This window comes from Streptopelia decaocto (genome assembly GCF_964273445.1).
Source record: "Streptopelia decaocto genome assembly, chromosome: 5".
Taxonomy (NCBI): Eukaryota; Metazoa; Chordata; class Aves; order Columbiformes; family Columbidae; genus Streptopelia; species Streptopelia decaocto.
Window position 1 is genome coordinate 19,464,272 of NC_138659.1, and position 24,323 is coordinate 19,488,594.

At 37.8% G+C, this 24,323-nt stretch overlaps 1 long non-coding RNA gene across 1 annotated transcript; it reads right to left on the bottom strand.

The window, feature by feature from the left end:
* Positions 1-4,686: 4,686 nt before the first annotated feature.
* LOC309439871 lies at positions 4,687-24,089 on the bottom strand. The gene is made up of 3 exons (XR_014184079.1): positions 23,852-24,089; positions 5,837-5,935; positions 4,687-4,988 (listed from the first exon to the last, which is right to left on the bottom strand). It is a non-coding gene; the product is annotated as an uncharacterized lncRNA (long non-coding RNA).
* Positions 24,090-24,323: the final 234 nt, after the last annotated feature.

Sequence of the window (24,323 nt, forward strand, 5' to 3'; positions counted from 1 at the left end):
TCTCACAATGTGAACACGGTCATCAAGGGAATTAGTGCTTAACCATTCTAAAGATAACTTGGGTAGTGCAGAGTGTTTTCACCATCTTACGTGAACTGAAAAGATAATTGAGGAAAAAAGGTTAAAAATGTTTTTTTCTGCAATTCACATCAAGTACATCAATAATGTAAGACACAAACAATAAATGATGATAAAAATAGAAAATTATAGTCTAACAATACTCACTTTACTGAAGATAAAAATACCCTCATCAGCTGTTATTTAACAAAATTTATCAAGACAACAGGGAATGTCTGGAAAGAGACTCTGACCACCCTTTTGACTTCAAATAACATAGGAAATAAACTTGATTGCATTTAATGATTAGTTTAACATCTATTAAAACTAAATTTCAAAACCTCAGCTCTACTCTGTCATTAAATATAATCATCCCTTGGGAGAAAAGAAATTCATTCTGTTGCGTATATGATTGATATTTTCTGTAATGACTTTTCCAAAGCTAACTTGTGGCTTGAGGTCGTATGTTTAGGTTTTTTGTTTGGGTTTTCTTTTTGTTGGGGATGGAGTGGGTTGTGAATGAGGATAACATTCAGAACACAAGTTGCAGGCGTGAATCTTCAGTACTTAAGTTTGTAGGACAAGTAGCTGAGCTCACCTTGGAGTTGGCACTGGAAAAACCAAGGACTTAAGGCATGTCTCAAACAGTCTTACGCTAAGTTACAGAAATCATTACATAAAGTTGCTCAGTTTCAGTCTGTAAAATGGAAGCAATGGGATTTTTATGCCTCATAAAGGTATTACTAAATTAAAACCCATGAATCCCTGGCAAGTATTTAGATATCATACCAAGATAAAACATATTAATAAGCAAAGATAGTGCTACCAAGTTTAAGGGTGTTATTCACAAACTAGGAATAAGCAATCATGTGAAGAACTTCTTAATTTTCATTATAGGTGCCTAGATACTTTTTACAAAGTATTTATTAGTATCTTACAGATTATATTATTTGATAAAGGGCAAAACTGGGTCAATTGACTGCAGCAGAAGACCATGTCCAACACTGTTCCTACTGAATACAGTGAAAATATTATTCTTCCAAATTCTGTCAAATTTGCAGAAGAACTGCAAAATGGTGTCTTCCCCCCGCCACCTCCTCGCAATTATGCTGGTTCAACATAGTCTGAATTTTTATTTTACACTTACTCTGCTCATGCCATATATGTGTTCTTTTGTGGGAAAAACTACCATTAGATTAATAAAATCCCTTCCAAATTTAATTTGGTGCTTTTATATAAATCAGTGTAGCATGTGTTAAAGACCTAATTTCTAATTACAGTAAAGCAACAAAAGAGGTGGAGGGAAGAATATGTAGTTCATTGTCAGTCATTTTAATCAAATACCATCCACATTTGTTTGGAAGTAGAGCTTATCTAGCAATCTCCTTCCTCTGTAACTATCCTCCTTTAGCTTTTAAGCCAGGCATGTAGGTAATTAACAGAAGTTCTTTGCTATCTATAAGAAAGCCCCTTAAATTTAGTAAAACTTTGGCTAAGCTATACTTTTCTTCCAAGCTAATGGAGAACTCTTCTGACAGAGTTCTGGTTATAATCAGAATTATTTCTCATTGTGCTCCAGTTTAAGGGGAAAAGACAAAGCACAGTGAACTGTCAGGCATGTTCAGTTTTCAGTTCACTTTATTAGATGTGGGGGCTGAAGAAAAAAACAACAACAAATATACATATATATATATATATGTCTATCCTGCTGAATAACAAAAAAATCCCAAGAACCTCTGTCCATGGAGGATCTTCATAAACACGTCAAACAAACTCCTCTGCTAAGAATGTCACTTTATAGTGCAAACTTGTTAAATTAATCTTATAACAGATGGAAAAATGTAAATGTGTAATATACAAAAAGCTTATTTTAAAATTACTAGACCAGGTTTTAGTTGCTGATAGCCTCAGGTCAGATATACAATAGGCCAGGCCTCTGAAAAGCAGTAAACTTGGCATCAATTCCCTACATTCAGGCATAGTCTGATCAGATTTTGTTTTGAAAAGGTCATTTAATTAGTAGTATCAGTAACTCTCAGTGCCTTAACACCATCTTCCTTTAGCTAATGATATCATTTTGCATGTGCTAAGTAAAACAGGAATTAACAAAATTCCAATGGCTTACTTAAATGATAAATAACAAGCCATTTTAAGGAAGAAATCTCCTAGGGAGTGCGGAAAAACCTGCAGCTGAAGGCGAGTGGGTCAGGATGTGTAACTCTGCACAGGCATAAACAGGAAACAGAGCAGCTTGCATTTGGATTGACAATCTGGCTCCAAACGGCTCATCTACAGTGGGCACAATGCTTGACCCCTGTCAAACCTGAGAACTGTGGTTTTGTAAGAGTTTTCTGTCCTGATACCTCTCATGGCTCCCTTATGTAAAGTAAAATCTTTCTTTCTCTGTCACTCTGTATGGTCAAGAAAAGTCTTGCTTAGTGAAATACTTACAATTAATGATGTCACCTTTACTGTTAAACATTTCCTCATGCAATGACTTCCTATAGTTTTGGCAACAAACTCCCTAGAATGGAAACATCAGAGATTAATCATTTTGTAATGCAGAATAATATTAATCTCTTTTATTGTCACGTCCCAGCACAACATAAGAACTACCTTGACCTAGAAAAGAAGTCTCAAATACTATACCCACCAGTGTCACCAGGGTTTAACCCTACTACTTCTAAATATTTCATATGCTTCTGACACAGACCCCATAAGAACTACATATCGTGCAAGTTCATTGTGCAAAACCTTACCCTGGTGTTTCTAGAGCACGTGTCTTGCGAGTCAAGTTCACCACAATGACAAAAAATTATCTCCATGCAGAGCAGCGCTGTATACCTGCTGGGTTCAAGGATTCAGGGGACAGGAAAATGACAGAAAAACTCAGGACAATAAGGTGAATCACAGACCTTTCATGACAGCGAGGTATCAGACCCCTTCCCATTACATTCCATTGAAAAAGATGCCTATAAGAAGCCATTTCATCTCTGAAAACGACGTGGGTATTGCAGAACTCAAAGGAAATTACCAGCAGTAGCTTCATTCCTAAGGACGTTTGCCAAGTCAAAGATTGGGTCTTTTTACAACAGACACAGCACTAAGGAAAGGAGATTCAGCCATGCAGCAGAAAACTAATAGTGACAAGGGCGTGAAAAACCTGGGCAATTGTTCTGGTTCTCTGCAACACTAGGAAAAAAAAAAAAGTCCATAAACAAGATTTTTTTTTCAAATCAATAACCTAAAGTTAAATAATTTATTAAAGCTCAAAATGAAATGGAACTGATTTGAAAAAGTTATGCATACCAAATTTGGATCTGGGAAACCCACGCCCAAAGCTTCTGAAAACAGGAATTGGTCTTGTATTCATAATGATTATCAGCCAAAATACACCAGGAAAAATGTGCTATTTGCCGTATCACCTTTGCAACTAATGTTTAAACCAGATATTAAAATTTAATATTTTTATATTACGTTATGGTCACTTATTGTTGTCAGAAAGGAAAATGGCTCTGTGAAATATTACATTTTATTACAAGTACTTCTGTTTTCAAAAATATCACGCAAGATTGAGACAGTTTCAATTATTCTTTCATTATTATTATTATTATTCATTATTTCATTATTATAATAATTATTATAACATATTATAATATATAATTATTCTTTCATACATTTACAAAATTTTTAAATATTAATAGCTTATTAAAGAAACATTCTGAACTCAGAATTATAATTTCCCTAACCACTTTGTTCAATGCACTAACTTTGAGAATCACAATACTTCTTAAAAAAATCTTCTCCATGGTATAAACATCTTAGAAAGAATACTAGCATACTCCATACAGACCTTCAGAACATGTTCACAGCAGCCCCGTTTCAATGTTGTAGAGCTCTACTTATTCAAAACCTATAAAGTGTGACAGGATTTCTCTCTCAGAAGACATATGCATGGTTTTGTCCATTTAGTGAAGGTTAGTGCTATCACTAACAAGTAGCTGAATAACATATGCTGGGATAAATACGATCAGCGTTATAAAGAAATAGTGAACAACAATACCAGATTCTTGTGGTTTAAAAATGTTTTTCAGATGCCTTTTTTTTCCATTTTATTATTTGTACCATGGCAACAGTAACAGCTAGGTCTACAGGGCACAAACTACAGAAAAAAAATCCCTACCTGAAAAGCTAATGGTCCAATTCCATCTTATTTAAGACCTTAACAATCTGATGTTTGTGGGGAGAGGGGAGGGCTGGTTAGGTTTCATTTTAAAACACATTGAAAAAACAGTTGATTTGTATTTTGCAAACAAATACTCTGCAGATGGATCACAGCTTGCATGTGATCTTGCACTCTTTTCACTGCATGTGATCTTGTCACTAATATTCAAAAGAATATTATATCTCTTAATTTTTTAAATCAGCGCAATTAAGGGGTTTGTTTTAGTGCTTCAGGCACTTCTGGTCATTCTTTCAAGAACAGCACGCAACTAACCAAAACGCATTCTTACAAAATACAGCACTGTTTTGGAAAGATTTCCTCATTCACAGTCTTCCTAAGAATTTCATTGCTGTTTCACCAAAAAAAACAACTGAGCTAAGCTTGTGTCCCACCGATTAATTTTTTAGTGAGTATAAGGCATAGATCTGGACTTTCAGCAGAGTCGACACCAGGAACAAGGCTCAGAGGAAGGAGATGTAAAATGTCCATTTGTCACTTGCACATCTTAATCACTACTAGGACAGCAGTAGGTATCCCAGGGTCTTTCAGAGAAGGAAGCAAACTATGACAGGCGCACACATCCCCGTGGCCGGCCCGGCACCAGTGGCAGCCTGTGCCAGGGAGCAGGGCGGCCCGGCCCGGTCAGGCAGTGGCACCGTACATGCTCAGTGCAGGTTTGGTGGGGGGGTGCTGGAAGGAGGCTACACTGGGGGAAAAGCAAGGGGAAATTAGACAGGACAATCAATTACAATATTTGAAAGCATGTGATTTGCATACAATGACCGATTTCCTATTAAAAAAAAAGTTCAGTGGCATGTATTTAAGGCATATTCAGAATGTTATTTTAACACATAAGCAACAATAGCTTAGAAATCCCTGATATGAACTGAGGATGGAGCTAAGCACCCCAGTAGTGACACAGTATAAACTTCAGCACATGAAATACTGGAAGTTGATGTAAACAGCTTTTAATAGCAGTGAACATTTGTTCACTTTGTTTAGACCATCTGGATGTTCCATTGTGTTCAGTTCAACACCGACTGCCGTCGGGTGACAGTTGATGTATGTTAAGTACAAGCAAAGTGCCTCAGCCCACTCCAGGGACCCCGAGGAGAACTTTTCAGTGTTTTGTGGAATATGCTGTCAGCCCGCAGCGCAGTTGCCTGCATCCTTAATGGCTCTGGGCCAAAGTCCTCCCACTTTTTTTTTTTTTTAATCAAAGCAGAGCTTTGCTTTTACTGTTTGAAAGGTTAGGAAAACTATGCCAAAGTTCTTCCAGGCAGCTTGAAGAGCATCAGCTGACAGGAATTATTTTCAATATGTAGCAACGAATAAAGAGAACCACTATTCCTGAGAGTTTCCAGGTTTCACACATTTTACATGCAATATAGCTAACAGTCTTTTGAATGTAACAAAAGAAAAATGTTACTAATAAACACAAAGGTGTAATTGTTCTGGGGAAAAAAAAAAAAAAAGATAGGAAACCAACAGTTAGAAGCAGAGAGATGTTTTTCCATATCTAACCAACAATATATTACATTATGTCCTGCTTACATTTTAGCTGGTGATGCATCCTCTGCAGGTGATCAAAACTAGTGTTCAGGCATGTTGGCCATTTCATGTTTAATCACCAATTGTGAAATGCTTTGACTCCTGAAATTAAAGAGAATATGCAAAGGAGAATTGTTATTACCGGTACTATTTTGCATCTTCACATACCCACCACTTGAGTTCAGCTTTGCACAATTAAGCAGAAGCTTTCAGAACGCAGAAAAGGAAAAAGTCTGAAAGCTTATTTGGATGCATTCACAATATTTCCAATTTTAGGGCAGAAAATGGAAATAATTTAGCTCAGCCTTCCCTTAGGATGTTGATCATGTAGTACAAAACTGTTTTTCTACCTGTAGAAGTATTATTATTTAATAAATCACTTGATGCATCTGGAATGCCAGTGAAAACCTTCATATCATTCATCTTTTTTTAAACTCTCAAATGAACAGGAAAAAAGCACTGAATAACAAGGAAAAATATACCCTAGATGATTACAGTATATGATCTTTTTTCTCTTTCAGTTATACCTGTTGGATTATTTAATCTTTTTTGTTACTTGCTTTTTCAGGCAAAGTTTAGCTCTTGTAAGTTTGACTCTTACAAGCTGTTGCAGTAACCTATTTATCCACCAAAAAGTAGCATGTAAGCAGCAACTCCAAGGTTTCTCACGTTATACCTCAGCTCTGACAGAGGCTGAGAGTACGTATTGGTTCCCATTCCACTTTGTTTAACAGCCTCTCACAAAGGCTGTTCCACAGAGTACCAGGCACTACTGGCTGTTACAGAAGTGTCCATGTTCAATCATCCTGCGAGAATCAATCTTCTTTCATCCACACGGAAGCCACCAAGTAAACATTATGTACCTGGCAATTTCAGTCACTGCTTGGAAATAGCCTCTTCTTTCCTTTTTTTTCAGTTTAACCCAAAAGAAATTATAGCCCAAGAACAGACATACTTTCTTCTAAAAAGATTACAGAGAGCGGCTTCAGATTTTATGTTAAGTCTATGGAAAATTGTCCTGCAAATTATACACGTTTGACTGAAAGTCATAGTTTTCAAAAGTAATGAAAAGAAATTATGTCTCCCAGTAAAGTCAGCAGTAGTAAACTAATTAATTTAAATAATGCTTTACATAACTTTAAAATATCCACATTTTACAGCATCAGGTCAAAAATAAAGGCGATCAACCTATTCTGCATTCAATCTCAAAAAACGTGATCAAATTACCACGTTCAAGCATAGATCACTATTACTGTAAAGGAGTCGCTGCTCCGTCTGGAGTTAATATCCAGCTCATTTATATTGCTTGTCTAAATCAATAGGACAACTCAAGTTATTTAACTGGATTTCTGCTGGAAGACAATAATATATCTACATTTACCAACGTATAGGTAACTTCTAAAGCTTCCCTTCCATTTTTGTGACGTGTTATCAATCCTAACAGTTGACACAGGATTGCCTCTTTTCAACATTATTTTGATTTTGGAAAGCATGATGCAGTCAATTAAGCATTAAGAAGTCTACAGTAGATTTGGGATCTGAATTTACATTTATGCTAGGATTTGAAACAGTTTTACAAACGTTAAATGAATGCTGCAGTAACACTGAACTGCAAGTACTATATAGGATGTTTTATCTAATTTCCAGAAAGGTAGACAGGCACAGAAAAAGGCAACTTTGTCAAAGGGCACATGACATTTAGTTCTAGCTCCCCTAAAGAGAACACCTGTCTTAAGTGCTGCTGATGCTCAGGCACTACCTTTTGCAACTATTACTCGAAGTATTTCTTTAAAAATAAGTCCCCTTTTTTTAGTTTAAAACCATGGAGTCCCAAACAGTCAGTTCAGTAAGACTTGGGCTGAGCTACAAACATATCACAAAAGCTTTCATTTAACTGTTGACTAGACTCACCTGTGATGTTAATGGAAATTGAAGCTATTTATTTAGAGGTCAAGCAGTTTATGATCAAATATTTGGCACATTTCTCTCTGCTGTTCCAAACACACACCCCATCCTTAATCACATTACATCCTTAATTTTCTTAGTTGTTTTACCTCCCCCCCATTTTTTTTCTTATCCTGTCTAATCAGAGCTGCCCATCACATCAGGCTTCATAATCAATTGCAAACTCTATCCTCGTGTTGTACAACGCAAGCACAATAAATGCATTACAGAGTTATTGTCTCAGCATATTAAGGTGTGAAAAAATTATCAACTGATTAATATTGCATCAGACAAAAAATCTATTGTAAATTAATAAATCATGAAATAATTTGCTCTTTCAAAACCAATAGAGTCAATACTTCTCATGCTATTTTATTCTGCCATGTAGTTTAAGCAAAAGAAAAATGCAGACTTTATTAACATGTCTTATCTGGGAAAAGGTCTAAGGTTTTTGCTTTGTTTCTAAAATAATGCAGTGGTTATCATGAGTTTATGAGCATTCACACACTAACCAACCAAGTACTTAATTTTTTTCATTTGTGTAGTAATGTAATATTTCAAAAGAAACTGAATTTAATCGGATGCAGTGGAAGTTATTCAGTAGCTGATAAATGAACGTACTGTAAAATGTAATGCTACCTAGTTACAAAAGAAAAGAGAGAGAAGATGCTAATTCTGCTGATGAAGATATTGTTTTCCCCCTCTTGTGCCCTATTCATTATGCAAGGCTGCAGAATATGAAGTGTAGTGTGTGATCCGGGCGATCTAATGATCTCCCACACCTGCTCATCTGGTACAATTTTAATTAACACTCCAAGGAGGTTTGTCAAGAGTAATCAAAAACATTGTCGCTTATAAAGCTGTGGCAAGAAATCAATAGTTTTCATCAGAAAAGGTAAGGTCTGGCATAACTGAACCATTTAATTGCTTCATTCCAATAAACAAAAACTGCACATTTTAATGACTTGATTTTGGAGATCAATATCTAACCACATATTGCATTAAACAGCAACATGTGGTGGGATATTCACAGTCATTTCAATTCAGAATGAAGCATTCCTCTTTTTTTATTTCATCTCAAATGGCAATAGGTTGCTGAGCCTATGCAGTGCTATGATTTATATCAAATGAGTGACCTCTAGGGCCGTAAGACTAGAACGGGTGACTAGTTCTCAATGGTAAGCTACTGGCACTTGACAAAGTGCCTGAAGCAGAATGAATTTACTTCTCTTTTCCTCAATCATCAACAGGCTCTGTCCTGACCCCCATACTGACTCCTATAACAAGATCTCCTGTCTCTGACTGAAAAATTTACTGTCACGTCTACTTTTCATTGAGCTCAAGTGAGTACTTCTGTCACCTTCAGTGAACTGAGTCTGTAAAAGATTTAACTAAACACCAGTCACAGTTTAAAAACTAAGCAAGAACATCTCTTATTAAAAATACTGCTTTTAAGCACTTCTGCTGCTTAAAAGTCTGGGAGCTATGCCTTTTTATTATGGTTTGGCTTCTATAAGTGTTCATCATTAAGCTGTTAAAAGTGACTGCTCTGCAAAGAAATGAATGAAAGACTCATGGTATAATGCAGGTATCACAACATCAGTAAAATCTGGTGGTACCATAATAGAACACTCCACCTGGATACAAATGCAGCCAAACTTTAAATGCTTGTGAACTAGGAAAGATTCAACAATGTGAGATTTTACATACCAAGGGATATCAACTACAAATCCCACAGGCATTTGAATTCATGATCTGATTTGTATACAACATAGAGTATCACCATGCTCAAAATATGTCTATATACACTAATGATATTAACAAATTTTTTACTAGTCAAAGATTTTTAATTTTAAAGCTATACTTTAAAAACATTTTTCCACACTCTTCCAATAACAGCAGTTATCACAGAATATATGATACCTAGCTACACATAAAAGCATGCACAGTACACCTTAAAGATTTTAACTAGTATTTTACTAATATTTTAACTTTATAAAGTAATAAAACCTAATATTGTAAGAACCCTTCCTATCAACAATAAGGCAATTAAAAGACTGACACTTGATGGTTTATACCAACATCTCACTAAAGCCTTACGCAAAATTTTCACTCCCTCTTTAATTTTCAATTCTTCTACCCTCCCTGCTTCACAGCTTCTGGCTATTGGCTTTTACAATCTGTCCCCAGAGAGCCAGGAGTTATTGCTGCTGTCGATGGAAGAGAAAGGGATGTTATTCCCTTGTCACCCTCTCCAGCTCCAGCAGATTCCTAGCTCTGATCTATAGCCTTCATTGGAGAAAAGCGTCTGACATGCTGTTAGTTCTCAACCCTGTCAGATCCATCTACCCATGCTACTGGCATTACTTACTGGAGTCAGAGTCACAGGAGTCAGACCAAAAATTTGAGAAGCAAGCACTATATCCACTTCTATTTCAGTAAATATAGGACAGAAACACCTACTGCAAAGCGTGCAGGTTTTCAGGAGGCACTGTGTGCCACATACTCTTTGAATCTGAGCTTCCAAACAGCTAAAGTAGTATCACAAGTTATTCATATTTACAATAGAAATACTGCACAATCTAGGTAGCATCAGGTAAACAGAAAAGATTACAAAACAGTTAAAAAAATGACTTAAGCAAATTTAGCACTTCCTTTGATAATGTTTTAACAAACTACTCCTTGATGTTTTAATGGTTCTTTTTAATAGACATTCGCATGGCTGCTACATAAAATGGGCACCTTCGATGGCAGGTGAGAGGCAGCGGAGATGGCTATGACTCGTTTACTTGTAGGCTGACTGTTCTCCCACAATACCAATCTCTCCATCAGCATTTTGCGTGTATTATTTTAAAGGACTTTAACAGTAAATGAACCTTTAATTGTAAAGTATCAATAAGGGGACTGTGTAGATAGCTGGCTTAGTTCATCTTATATTCCACACACTCAGCAATATGAACTGATCTCCCTGCCTCACACATGCGTGGCTCTGGATCTCCTCTACCTGCTCAGGTCAAATCCTACTCTCATGAGGCTAGAACCAAAACCTTTGTGCTTGGTGTGACTGCCAAGCAAGTGGTGATGCTTACTCCCAATACATGCAGTGGATCACTTTTGCTCACACTGTCAGTATTAGCAATACAGGGAAAGCCAAGAAAAAAGCGCAAGTCCAGTTACAGCAGCACTTGACCCCTCTTGGAGCAAAGGGGTGCCATCATGTCCCTCTCCTCATCAAGCACCTGCAGGCAGAGCTTCTCATGTACCCTTTTGCTGTCTTCTTGCCTTTTTCCCCTCCTCTCCTTCCTTTCTTTCAGGCTGTAGGAAAAACAGTTTTGCTTCCCTTTTATGAGTTTTACAGAGCAAGCTCCCCTTTTCCGTTTTTCATCATAAGCAAGGAAGATGAACGGGGAAGGTGTTGCTGTTCCCACTTCCTTTCTCTCCATCTGCTCAATGAGAAGCAGAAGCAAGTGAGCTATTAGTGGAGGAGATAAGGGACTGGGGTCAAAGCAGTGACTGCAGATGGTGCAGGATGGGAGCTACTGGACATCTACTTTTCAAAGTCAGAATGGGTTTTGACCAGAGAAATCACCACATTATCCTTAGGGAATCAGGTAGTTTGGCAATTATTCCATAAATTTACAGGTAACAGCTGGAACATAGAAGACTTCAAGACTTGTGGTAAGCAAGAGAGTGTTCCTGCAGAGGGGAACAGTAGGTAACAGAATGGGATTTTGATCTTAAATGAACTTCTGTTGGAATATAAATAATAAAAATTCTTAACTTCTGGTGTTCCTCAAAAGCCAAACACATACTGTCTACAAGTTCTCATTTGGTATTAAGAAATCAGCCCTTAATTGTGCCAGATCAGCTCTCGCCTGTATTTTAAAAGTTTCCACACTCATTCTGATCCCAACTCTCCAGCAGAGCCTACAGCTACACCTGACAGATTTCCTTACTGACGAGCAACAAGAATAGCCCAAATTCTCACAAGACAGACCAGTAAAGTTTTCCAGACAAGTAAAGTTTGGGGCATTCTTTATACAACCATATGCACTTTTACTTTCCTGAGGTACAGAGCTATAACTGTAATTGGTTTTATCAGCCAAAGCCAGCAAACAACACCTTAAAATGACTTGAAGAGGCACAACAGAAGTTCTAAAATAGGAGTTAACAGGATCTTAACTGAGAAGGAAAGGAGAGCAGTCAACAACAGTATCACTAAAGATATATATGAGGATATACTAGGTTATCCTTTCTTAGCGTGAGGAGAAATGAGAAACAATTTAGTGCATTTAACCAGGAAACTAACAGAAATTAGAAATTATGGAGGAGAAAAAAGCAAAGTACTCTACTTATACACAATGTTAGCTGCTCTTTTTCCTCAGAGGCACCGAGGCCTGTCAGAAAAGATACAGACTGCTTTTCTCATGGCAATTTCAGTCAAATTAATGTATTTTATCCTCCTCAAAGTGAATAACTTTTTTCTCATTGTAGGAGATTATCATTAAATGCCTTCCTCAGGTGGCATGAAGATAAGACATTTAACACCATGAATATCTGGGTAGTTATGACTATACATGTATATGTTTGCACATGCAAACATATTTTTGGCAGATTTTTTACCCTCCTTATCTGGAAAAAAAATCTGTATAGAAAGCTGCATGATACGAATACATGAAAAATACAGAAGTGAAAATAGCTAGCTTAATTTTCCACAAGCATCCTAAACCAGGAGTTTTGGTCAGAGTTACTTTTAACGTATAATATTCTAGTGTTCAGACCTTCATAAGCCCATAAAATTTAAAAGAAATGCAAAATAAAAAGGCAGATCTAAAAATTCAGAGAAACACAGGGTAGCCAGGCAATACAAGTGCTAGTATACACTTACATTATTTTCTCTATTTGTTACTTCCTGAATGTATATAAAACCATATATGATCTGAGATGAAAGCTATCTCATGTTGCCCAATTTAAGATTTTCATTTTTAATTCATAAGAGTCTTGTGTTTCTTCTTAAAGCCCCAGCTCTTCAAACGAAGCAATACTAAGTGCTCTGGCATTTCTTAAGTGAAAGCTGATACACTACATTTCTACCCTTCACAGGAGTGCACCCACACTGGAATAAGGGGGTGTGGACAGTGTCTAACTAAACCAAGATTCAAAAATAATTAACACATGGTGAAAACTCTCCTGTGAACAAGAATCCACGTGGTTTTCACGTCCTTCAGCATCAACGTAAACTTTATCAGGGATTCGGCTCACTGCAGGATTATAGTAGTAAGTATTGGTGAGGAAAACGTTCTACCATAAATATCAACCACAAAACTCATCCTACTTTGAATTCTAAACAAGCAAACACATACCGATAGCATACCACTGAGGCATTTAGAACCAAAATATAAGTTCATTAATACCTTTTTTTTTTAATACTATATAGATCTTTTGGTCTAACCTCCATGGGGCATGCAACAGCAGAAGAGAAGATGCCCCTGAGAGGACAAAGGAAATAAAATAACAGGAAATAAAACCAGCAGGAAGATGAAGAAAAAACAGAGGACTTTGGAACAACAGCAGACAAGGCAGAGGACAACAATCTTGTCACTGATAAGGAAGCTGGAAAGAAAGCACTCAGTGGATCAGACAGGCTTTGGCGTATCCTGAGGTACAGAATAAGAAAGTAAGAATTTGCACAGGCTTGAGCAGGACTACAGAGAAATGAAGGGAGACGAAACTGGAACAAATTGTATTAGTTAAGAAAACCAGTTACTAAAGCAAAGTAAGGCATTTTATTGCAGGAATTTAAACAAGCAGTATACACCAGAAGAACCAACAAGATTTGTCTACCAACATAAAGGAGAAAAGGCTCAAGCGTCCAGATCAATACTTTAGCAATCAGTACTGAGAATGGTGATGTTAACAAACAGCGACTGGGCCTGAGCTGGAGGTAAACAGATATTCAGAACACCAAATAAAAAAGCCAGAGAGATGTGAAAAGATTTCAAATGGAATGTGGATGTCACTAACATGAAAATACTGTTTGAAGCTTTAAATGCAGAAGCCGGTCACAGAGAAAATACAGAAAGAAGGTATGAGGATCTGGAAGAATTATTGCAGAGAACCAGTAACAGTGAAAATGAAGGAAAATGGGCAAAGTACAACAGAAAAGCATTGACTAAATCCTGGAAGCCCGAGAATGAAAGTTTAAAAAGAGGGAGAATGCTGCTTGTATGAAAAGAAGCAACACACCAGGCAGATTTTGCTTTGAAGAATCCGTTAGTGACCTTGTTCAGGGAAAAATTGTTTGTGTTGAAGAGAACAAGAATCTGTTTATTCATCATGCAAAAAATAGCAAAAAAAAAGAAGCAAAATCAGCTACAGAAGTGGCGCATTTATGTTTGAAAGGTATAAGAAGGAAATGGGAAAAGTATCTGGAAGCATTCATGAGGTCAAGAGATTTTATTTATTCTTTTGGACAATGCTGAGTATACTTGAAAGTGCATGGAAGTTCCTCTCCATGAATTTTATTCTCCCTGTACTTTCCCTCCTACATTACTTCAGCATAACACTGGAAAGAACAAAATTCTCCAAAACAGCAAAATCTCCCTCCGAACACTAAAGTTCATCCATTGCATGGCAGCATAGAAAGCAAACTGAAACTACAATTTTGAAAAGGCTGTAGAGCTCTGCATTTCTTCCATCTGAGCTTAATTATCATAATCTCTAGGGCTTCCCTCCTCATTTTAGTTCTTAATCATGAGCTAAAACATCTTTTGCACATTCTATTTTATAAACACATTACATTTCCAAATGACAATTTCAGGCCTAATTGCTTAATTTGAACTACTCTAAACACCTAACAAATTATATTTGTCTCTGTTCTGTAGTCACATGGTGGAGTGTCCTCGAGAAGATGGTCCTAACCAACACCAGCTGTGCCCAACTGCCATTACCATCACGGCTCCAGCACATTCACACAATCTGTAAAGAACTGACAATTTAAAGCTCCCTTTTAAGAGAATATCGAGGTCATAAAATTCAAATCCCATATTCCAAATCCATTCCTCATCAGCCCTTGCAAGTCACAAAAACAAACAAACAAAAAAATCACATGATCACAGCTAGAATTAAAATTGGGTCTTTTCCTTTAATCCAGCAATAACCACCATATGCTGCATTATCCTAGAAGCAACAAAGAACGGATGCACCTCCAGATCAGCAGCACAAACTAACCCAAGTGTTTCTTTTCACATATTTTTTAATTTAAGAAAAGTACACAAACCAAAAATGTCATTAATAGATGTCAAAATTTGTTTCTTTGATGTATATTTGCAGGGAGTCTTACTTGTCCCTCAGAGAGTACCAAATAAAACTCTTTCTATCCTTTCCAGGTGCATCAAAGCAGAGAAATTGGTAACAAAAAACCCTCAGTTTATTCTGTGAGCATCACAAGAGACACTGGTTTCAAAAATATCCTCCTTGTTCAAGACCACAGGAAGAGCTTCTCCTTAATGCAGAACCACATACCATTGCAGAAACAGCTGAAGTAATTATTAGCATGGTGAGTGGATGAGAGATCACAGAAACAGGTGGCAGGGGTGGGAAGGTAGAATTTGGACTTAATGTATTATTTGATATTCAACAGAATATGTAGTGGAACTCAAGATTGATTACTGAGAAACTGGAAGAAGGAAGGAAGGAAAACCCTTTCTGGGGAAATAAACATGCCAAATACCAACAGTGCTGGGATGTCTCAAAACGCAGCCCAGCAGGCAGCGCAAGAGCTGAGACTGACTGCCCCTTCTGTCCCAACCAGCACTACAGCTCCAGTGAACACAAACCCTGCAGGACTGTGCATCACCCCTTCACTCCATGTGCCTTCCAACAGCTCCAGCCTGCAGCAGCGCTCTGCACTCTCGAGCCACAAACCCCACCAGTGGTTTCACTCCATTTCAGCTCCTCAGTAACTATCAGAATAAGGTGGCTGATTTCACTTGGAACATGTAGCCCTTTAAAAGAAATGGGTCCTTCGTTCCTCTTGAGAAATGTTTATTACCCTCAGATTACAAGGTCTCTGCAATATTACTTCATAAAAGCATAAAATCTGGGCGATAACTATTCTAATCACAGTAAACCTCTGTCTGATGCTGCAACTTCTGTAGACAACACTACTTTAGAAATACTCTTTATAGTTCTTATTTTGGAGGACAGAAGATGGGAGGTGAATATATTCCTTACACTATGGTTATTTTGAACAAATTATAAAATGGCCTACCATTTTTATTACTCCTTGACCAAGCAAATAATATTTAATACTTTACTCATATATTCCCAGCAAGAAAAAAAAAATAGGGTGAAGGTCAAATTCAACTTTTATGTCCATGTGAAGAGATATTACTATTGTCTCATAAAGAAGATACATAATTAAGGCTGTGAACTGCATGATCAGTTCCATCGTTAGCAGAAGAGATTTCTGAAATCTATATTGATTTTTGCCTGTGAATCTGCATTAGCCTAATCCTCATATACAAGTACTATGAATCCACAGAGAATTGATCTTTTTCTCTTTCGTTCACAAAAATCTCACAGCTGAAATTTTTGCAAGAGAACTAATGACAGGCCGAGCTCTTTTCCAAAAATACGTGTGTAAAAAAAAGTAGAAGTTGTAGGGGAGCTTTCTGCTGCAGAACACTATTTGAATATATTGACACCTCTTCCAGACAAATCATGTTTTGTTTTACACTACTTTAAAGGAGATCTGAACATTATCCACTATAAATGTGGAGCAAACATTACAAGTGCCATGCTACCAAAGATATTGAAAAAAAACAAGGGTAACAAGGTTTAGGAAAAAAAAAAAAAAACACAAAAATTATGATCACTAGTCTACCTTGCCCAGCTCGCAGAAAAAAAAAATCTAAATAACACAGAATAAACACATTGCTGAATTTGGATGCAAAATTACCTGTGTCCCCAGAATGCCATTTTGTTAAGAAAGGCCACTGTTCAAAGCTTCAAGGCTCAAGTGTCAGATAACTTCACTGAGTTCCAAATTTGCCAGAAGACCCACAACCTTCTTGTGGGTCAAAACCCACAGCGTGACACAAAGCCCATTGAACTAAGGGGAGATATTTTTCTACTACCTCAAACGGACTCGTGTTCTGGGCCCTGTCACCCCGCCGTGTGTGGTGGACAGAGCTGGTGGGTGGCACCTCGTCCTGCTCCTGCGTACTCCTCCCAGCCACAGCGCAGCTCCAGCGGCAGCAGCTCCGCACCCCCTGCTCATCAGTGAGATGACTCGCTCATTTGCATCTACAGCCCACCACTAAAAGAAGTGCGAAACATCGAATGCACAAAATAAAATATTTTACAACCAGTATCTCTTCCAGAAATTGGGTTGGTTCTTGAAAAATACTGGCAACCACAAAATGGCAGTGAAAACTGCCCTTTGACTAATAAAGACATCCTAAGACATCACCATGCTGACTTCCTAACAGCAGCCTTCGTAGCATCTCAGAGTTTGAAATTAGCTTCTTAGAAGTTTGCATTTTAAACTTGAACAAATTGCTTTGGACACAACATTTTCAACTTAGAATTTGAATACCTGTATTGGTATATGTTCACTCCTTCCCCTGCCCCCAGTTTTCTTTTCTTCCTTTTGGTTTGTTTTGGTTTTGTTTTTAATAAACAGAAGCTGACCTGTAACTACAGAGAACCCAACACATCTGCTAAAACGTTGACAAAGAAGGGAAGTCAGATGCTGTGATAGAAAAGCATTTTACAGTTCCTTTAGGAATCTAACTCCAAGAGCCAGCATGTGTTATTAAAAACAAACTACTTTCGGTAAAAATCTATTTCTGGAGATTGTTTACTGAAAAGAAATGTTTATTCACTAGGGCAGTATTTAAAGCTCTACAGATCAGTGGAAACTGTTCCTGAAAAGATACAAGATATAATAAAATGCAAAAGGGAAATGGTGACAATATTAGCTTTGCACCAATTCATGTAGAGTAATTTCAGATTTCATGTATGTAGAGTGAAGGAAATTTCCAATAACAGGCTGCTTACACAGTGAAAGGCTTGCTGTGTTTGCTGCAGTATAATTTTTAACACTTCCAGCTTACTTCCTCACAGACAGTTCAAGATTATTTTCGGGATTATTTTATAATGGAGGCTGCATAGAGCAAAGCATGACATTGAAAAATAGACCTAATTATTCCTACAAAAAGATTCTTGGCATAGGTCCATTCCATATCAGCTTAAAATACCCTACACTGTTCTATTGGCAGGATCATATGTTTACAAGCACTGGATTACAGGAGTAACCACATTTCCAGGCTAATTTTAAAACAATTTCTGTTAAATAAAAACAGTAGGCCATGGTTTCTTTAATTTGGAAGGGAAGGAGGGGAAGAAAGCGGCACAGGATGCAAGGGGAGATGTTCCTATTATAACTCTCAGTTCATCAGAATACTGCACAGGAAAGGGCAAAGGACCCATTTTGATCCTAGGTGATGCAGCAGGACATAGTACCAAGTAACAAAGCCTTTTTTATGTTGACAAAGCATGTAAAAATAGACTTTGATTTGTTAGGGAAGAAAGTCTCGGCACACATACTCTTCCCAGAGTAGTCACAGCAACCCCTGCAAACTATTAATTTGTCACAGGATATTTTCTTTCCCTGACTAGGTACACTCCAGCAGCAACAAAATATTCTTGGGATGGCTGCAAACCTTGTTCCAGAATGAATACATACTTATGTGACTTAGTAGTTCATAGTTCCTTTTGCAATTTTTCTCAAAAATACTCTTTTGGATGCATTTATACAGTATATGAACAAGGAGGAACAATTAAAGATAAAAAAATCAGGAGGAATTCTTGGGGTTTACTCCCTCACAATGAACATAGTCCAGGCAAATCTTCACCAGTATCCAGTTTTGAATACAGATTTTCAGCTATATTTTAAAGTACAATCTGAGACAAACATCAGAAGCAGTATAGCCACTGGAGCTCACATAACCTGATCCCCAGCAAGGCAAAGATGCTGAACGAGTGCTGCTGTGCTGTGCACTGGGACCATGCTCAGCACTCGGACAACTCAGGACATTTCCACATCACTGCCAGGAACACCAGAGCCGGAGAAGCACAAACTGCCAAGGTGCTCATCTGTAGTAGTTGAGGTGGGTATTTTTGCTTCCCTACGATGGGGTACCCTGAATAACAGGACGCTGCACCACAGGCACAGTATACAGACAGCAGGCCTGCATATCCATATTCTTATGGATAGTTACAAATTTCAAAACATTGAGTTATTCCCTAGTGTGAAAGTCTAGAATAAAAATTTCCCTTTGTCTAGTGGGCTTTTTTTCCCTCTCTCCCTCACTCTCTTTTTTTCTCCTTTATTTTTTTTTTTAATTCTTTTCTTAATAAACTCTATTGACCATTGCACCACTGACTAATATCTTCTGCATCAGAAGAAAAAATGCTCAGGATGTTTGTCAGCCATACTGCCATGAAAGTCAAAAGCAGACATGTAAGAGAAGAAAGATTATCACATTAGACGTAGAAGAAGAAAGATTAACCTATGAGAACTGCAGAAGCAGAATGATGAGCAAAAAGTGGGGGGCTCAATGGCTCCAGGGGACGGGTAATGGGTTAGAGTGCCTTTCTCCTCTAGATCACTGGCTCACATCCAGCCCACATCAGTAGCAACCGAGTGTCATTACCACCTGATGGATTTTTTGTGACCTCTGCAAAAATGAATTGATGGTTTCAGTCCAGTTGAATAAATGTTCTCATCATAACAGGTACACCACTGTCTCAGCAGAAGGAAGTGAGCAGACATGGACAAGAAAATGTACTTCTATCCCTACAAACCAGTTTAATGCACAGGGAACTCCACTTACTAGAAATGGCAGAGAGATTTATTTAATAATTTCACAGCAAGAAGATTGTGCTGCTTTTTTGAAGCCTTAGTGTTCCCATGTATTTGACCTGGATTCTCACAGGCAAAAGGCTGCCCGCAACCAAGTGGGTGCAGTAGAAAGTCTCTTAAGGGACAATTTTAATTTGAAATTATATTACACACTGTTGCTAAAGCTCCTCCCATATGAAAGCACAGTAAGATAATGTAGCTTTAAACATGCTTCTTTAAGAGCTCTGTTTAAAGGTTGTGTAATATTAACTTAACTGAACTAAGAATTAAAAACATATTTTCCCCGCAATTGCAAAAGACGACCCAAGTGAACATGCTCTCCAGTCTAAGTTTGAAGACTCATTCATTGTCCCAAAGCATTGCATGTGCATGCATAATGAAGAGATTTCCAGAGGATGTGGTTGGGATGACTGGAAAACAGCTGAAATTCCCTGCTCCCTTCAGGCAGGGGTTTAGCAGATTCCTCCTCCCAAGCAAGCAGGAGCCCAAATGGTTCCCAGCATGGGATCTGGGATGCTGCAGCTGCTTCACGCTTATTCCTTCATTTCAGGGGAGCTCCCAAGATGGCCCAGGGAGAAGGAGCAGCTCTTGAGGAACAAAAAGCACAAGCAGCCACTCAGCCCCTGGAGCTAAATGGCACCTTCTCCCCCAAACATAACAACAGGTCATCTCAAGCCTGGTACGGGTGGGGATGCAGGTTCAATGTGACCATCACATTTGTCCATATTTGAAAAGTAAAACATGCAAGGGAACTAGAGCTGCCACCTCTACATGGCACACTGCCAGCAACTCAACTGCTGTGTTCTCAGGGGCTCTAATACCTCTCAATAGCACAGCATTTTTGAACAGGTGACCAGATTACAGTTCAATCCTAGCCATGAGTATGGAACTGTATTCCACTCTCCCCAAATGCTCTAATACCTATAAGAAAAGTCACTCAATCTAAAAAGTGAAATATTATATCAAATTAAACAAATACTAAATGAAGAGGTTTTCCAGCTTGCTAAAGTTACAGGAAAGTAACTAGAGCAAATTCAGTGACAAAGGACAGCTGATATGGCAAGCAGAATGTCAAAATATTTCTTTCAGAAACAGACCTATATTTACCTTGCTGTAGCACTGTTTTACATGTCTCCTTAAGAAAAAGTAAAGCTCATATTAAATAGCTGTTACAACAGAAAAAGTGTCACTTACTTTTGTTTGTATTTTTCCCTTCACAATGGAAAAATTGTTTAAAGTTGCCTCATTCTACAAAATAAGTATGCAGAGTTTGAGGGGGAAAGACAGTCCTTTTTACCATGACAGTACAAAATATCCATATGTCAGGTTCTTTCTTTCATGGGTGGCTTTGGGTGAGCCAGACTAGAATAGGACCATGCCATTAAAACAAAAAGCACTGTTGCTCTGAGCTGCATTTCACTCAAAGAAAAATGAGAGAAATTTACACCACCCCCAAAATTTTGGATGTTATTTGGGTCTTGTGTGTTTTGTTTGGTTGGCTTGGTTGGTTTTTGTGGAGTTTTTTTGGCTGTTGTTTTGTTTTTAATAAAGTTTTTGTTAGGTGTCTCTGAGCACCCTACAGCAAGAACTCTGAAGTTTGACATGTTGCCATTCCCCCACTAGCCCCTACTCTTCCATAAGCAAGAATACAAAACCAGGAGTTGAGAAAAAGTACTTCTGATCTATTAAACAGAAAAGCCCCCATTACTCATCATGAGATGAAGAGGCTTGACTCTGAGTTTTCTTTGTCATTTATTCAAATGTTAATAGGAATTCTTGCAGCCTCAGTGACCCAGTTTCTTTAATTTAGTCTAATGCTACTCAAGGTGAATAAGCCCCTGAATTTTCCTATCTTAGGACGTCTTCATAGGCAGAAGTTTCTTCCTAGAGACGATGGAAAAGATTGTGTAAACTGGCTGAAGAAATTGAAACTGTGTTGTGAAAGAATGAACATTTGGCATTTACCATTCAGCTCTGGGGATTTTTTAATATTTTAATATGAATTTGAATAGCATTCATTTGGTTTTTCTAACAACAATTGCAAATAGCATATTACTGGCTGAAGTAATTACATGTAGAACTAAAACACCTTATTAAAGCATTGGCAGATGACTAGCTGCCTACCATTGTTCATCACAAACAGCGCTGCATAGTGATTTGTCTTCTCTAAAAATTTATATGTATGATCACTTTTGAGTTGCTTCAGCAAGCAGTCACAGTATATCTCATAGAAATGGCTTGCTTTTTCATTGTTTTTTTCTTTGTGGTGGTGGTGATGGTTGAGTTTGGGGGTTTTTTGGTTGGTTGGTTAGTTTATGTTTTTTACACTTATCTGATAGTTTCAAGAAAGATGGAGAGGAAGGAGTGACAGTAAAGACCCTGTTCGCTGATCTAAAGGACTAGGACTACATCACAACATGTATGCTCAAGTATGGTCACTGCAAAACCTCCATGAAAAACCTTGACTTCACTATTTCTTCAAAAGCATTTCATTCTAACATTCTATCAATATTTTATCTTTTAAATTTGTACTTGCTTCTTCCTATTTTTTTTTTTCCCCAAAATGAGAAGTTTCAAGTGTCAGAAACTTCTCAGACATGGAAATTTTCTTCCTTAAAGGAGAACAGAGGGAGAAATACATCCCTATTTTAACAAGCCTAGACAAACATTCTCATACAATGGGAATGCTATCCTAAGAAGATTTTTCCTTTAACACCATAGAACCAAACAGAAGACACCAACATAGAAAAACCTTAAACTATCCATATACATCTGTGCTGATTGTTTATATGCAGCTAAGAGAAAATCACTAGCATATGTCCCAGCTCTTGCAAATTAAAACTCACCCTTACTAAACCAAAGAGCAATTATTCCTGTAAAAAAGTACAATGGTACTATTCATTCAGGTAAATAGTGTTCCATGTAAGGATTGCAGAATGAGGACCTGCAAGAAAGCAACACATTTTAGATTGCCTGATTGACCTCCATTTTCAAAGAGAAAATGAAGATCACTCGACCTGAGGCATAGAGTCATTATTTGAAATCTAAATACATATACAGAGATTATTGCAACTGCATATTTTAAAATTATTTCCCACTAGCAAAAGAATATATTTGAACCTTCTATCTGATTTCCTTATTTCCTGATTTCCTTGCTTATTTGAAGCATAAGCACCCAACAAATGTGTAAGTGATACACCTTCAGACACAGCAAAATAAGTAATTACTCCTGGGGGCTATAAGCAGCTAAGTAATCTGGCTCAATTGTCTTGTCATCCTTATACCCTCCTTAACTCCTTTGTTCTGGTATCCACAAAGCTTTATTAAACTAGAGCTCAGTCATTTGCTCACTCCAATTGCAACAAACTGAGCCAAATGAAACATGTTCAGCCATCTGGAACCCCTTCCTCCAGAGTTTGCTCCCTTTGGGCTGCAGAATCAGTCTATTACCCCGGCATGACATGATCCAGAAACTTGCTACTGCTACAGGACCTCAATTACAATTCCCAGTCTGGGTATTGCTGTCAGGGATTCTGCAATGCAACAGACACGGCATTTGTACCTCACATTACTACAAAGCTATTAAAGCCTTTGCACTTGGAATTCATGGGCAACATTACAGGAGCTACGGAGCAGAGAAGTTTGAGCTGACTCAACCAAGCTGAAAGGTGGCCAGGAGCAGAGGGGACGATCAGCGGCTCGCAGTCAGCTGCAAGGCAGGGCAAACAGACAGTCCTGCCCTCTGCCCTACAGCCAGCTACCACAGCAAGGGCACATAGCACTGTGCTGGGGAGGGCATCAAGGGCACAGATCAATACAAACACTCCCAGTAGCTGTAAGAAAAGGAGAGATTTGTTTAAAAAAATAATAATAATTAAAAAAAAAAAAAGGAAAGAAAAGAAAAAGAAAAAGAAAAAGAAAAAGAAAGAGAAAGAGAAAGAGAAAGAGAAAGAGAAAGAGAAAGAGAAAGAGAAAGAGAAAGAGAAAGAGAAAGAGAAAGAGAAAGAGAAAGAGAAAGAGAAAGAGAAAGAGAAAGAGAAAAAGAAAAAAGAAAAAAGAAAAAAGAAAAAAGAAAAAAGAAAAAAGAAAAAAGAAAAAAGAAAAAAGAAAAAAGAAAAAAGAAAAAAGAAAAAAGAACTCACACTGGCAAACTGTCCCCTGCTGTTTTCCCCAAAACACACAGAGGATTTTTAGTGCTGGCAAGTCAGTATCTTTTAACCAATGCTGACACTTGATTCAGAGGAAGATGCGTGGCATCCATGGCTCTTCTCCTACTTGTCAGGCAGCCAGCAGGCTCTCAAGTGCACTCAACAGCAGAAGGATGTTCCCAGACTGAGGACCTATCTTCTGGCGATAGCACTGGCAGCACTGCTTCTTCCTCTGCCTAAAAGAGTCACTTTTGCATCAAGATGCACATCAGGGAACAAAAGGAGGGTAAGTTCTGCAGCCAGGTAGCACAACCACAGCATAGATGAAACAACGGGAGTTAACCTAAGTATTGAACACACTTACTCTTCTGTTACAAAACAAAAAAAACCTGAATTTTGGCACAAACAGCTACCACATCTCCAGTTGCACAAACTATCTCCACAATAGGGCTGTCCCGCAACAGGG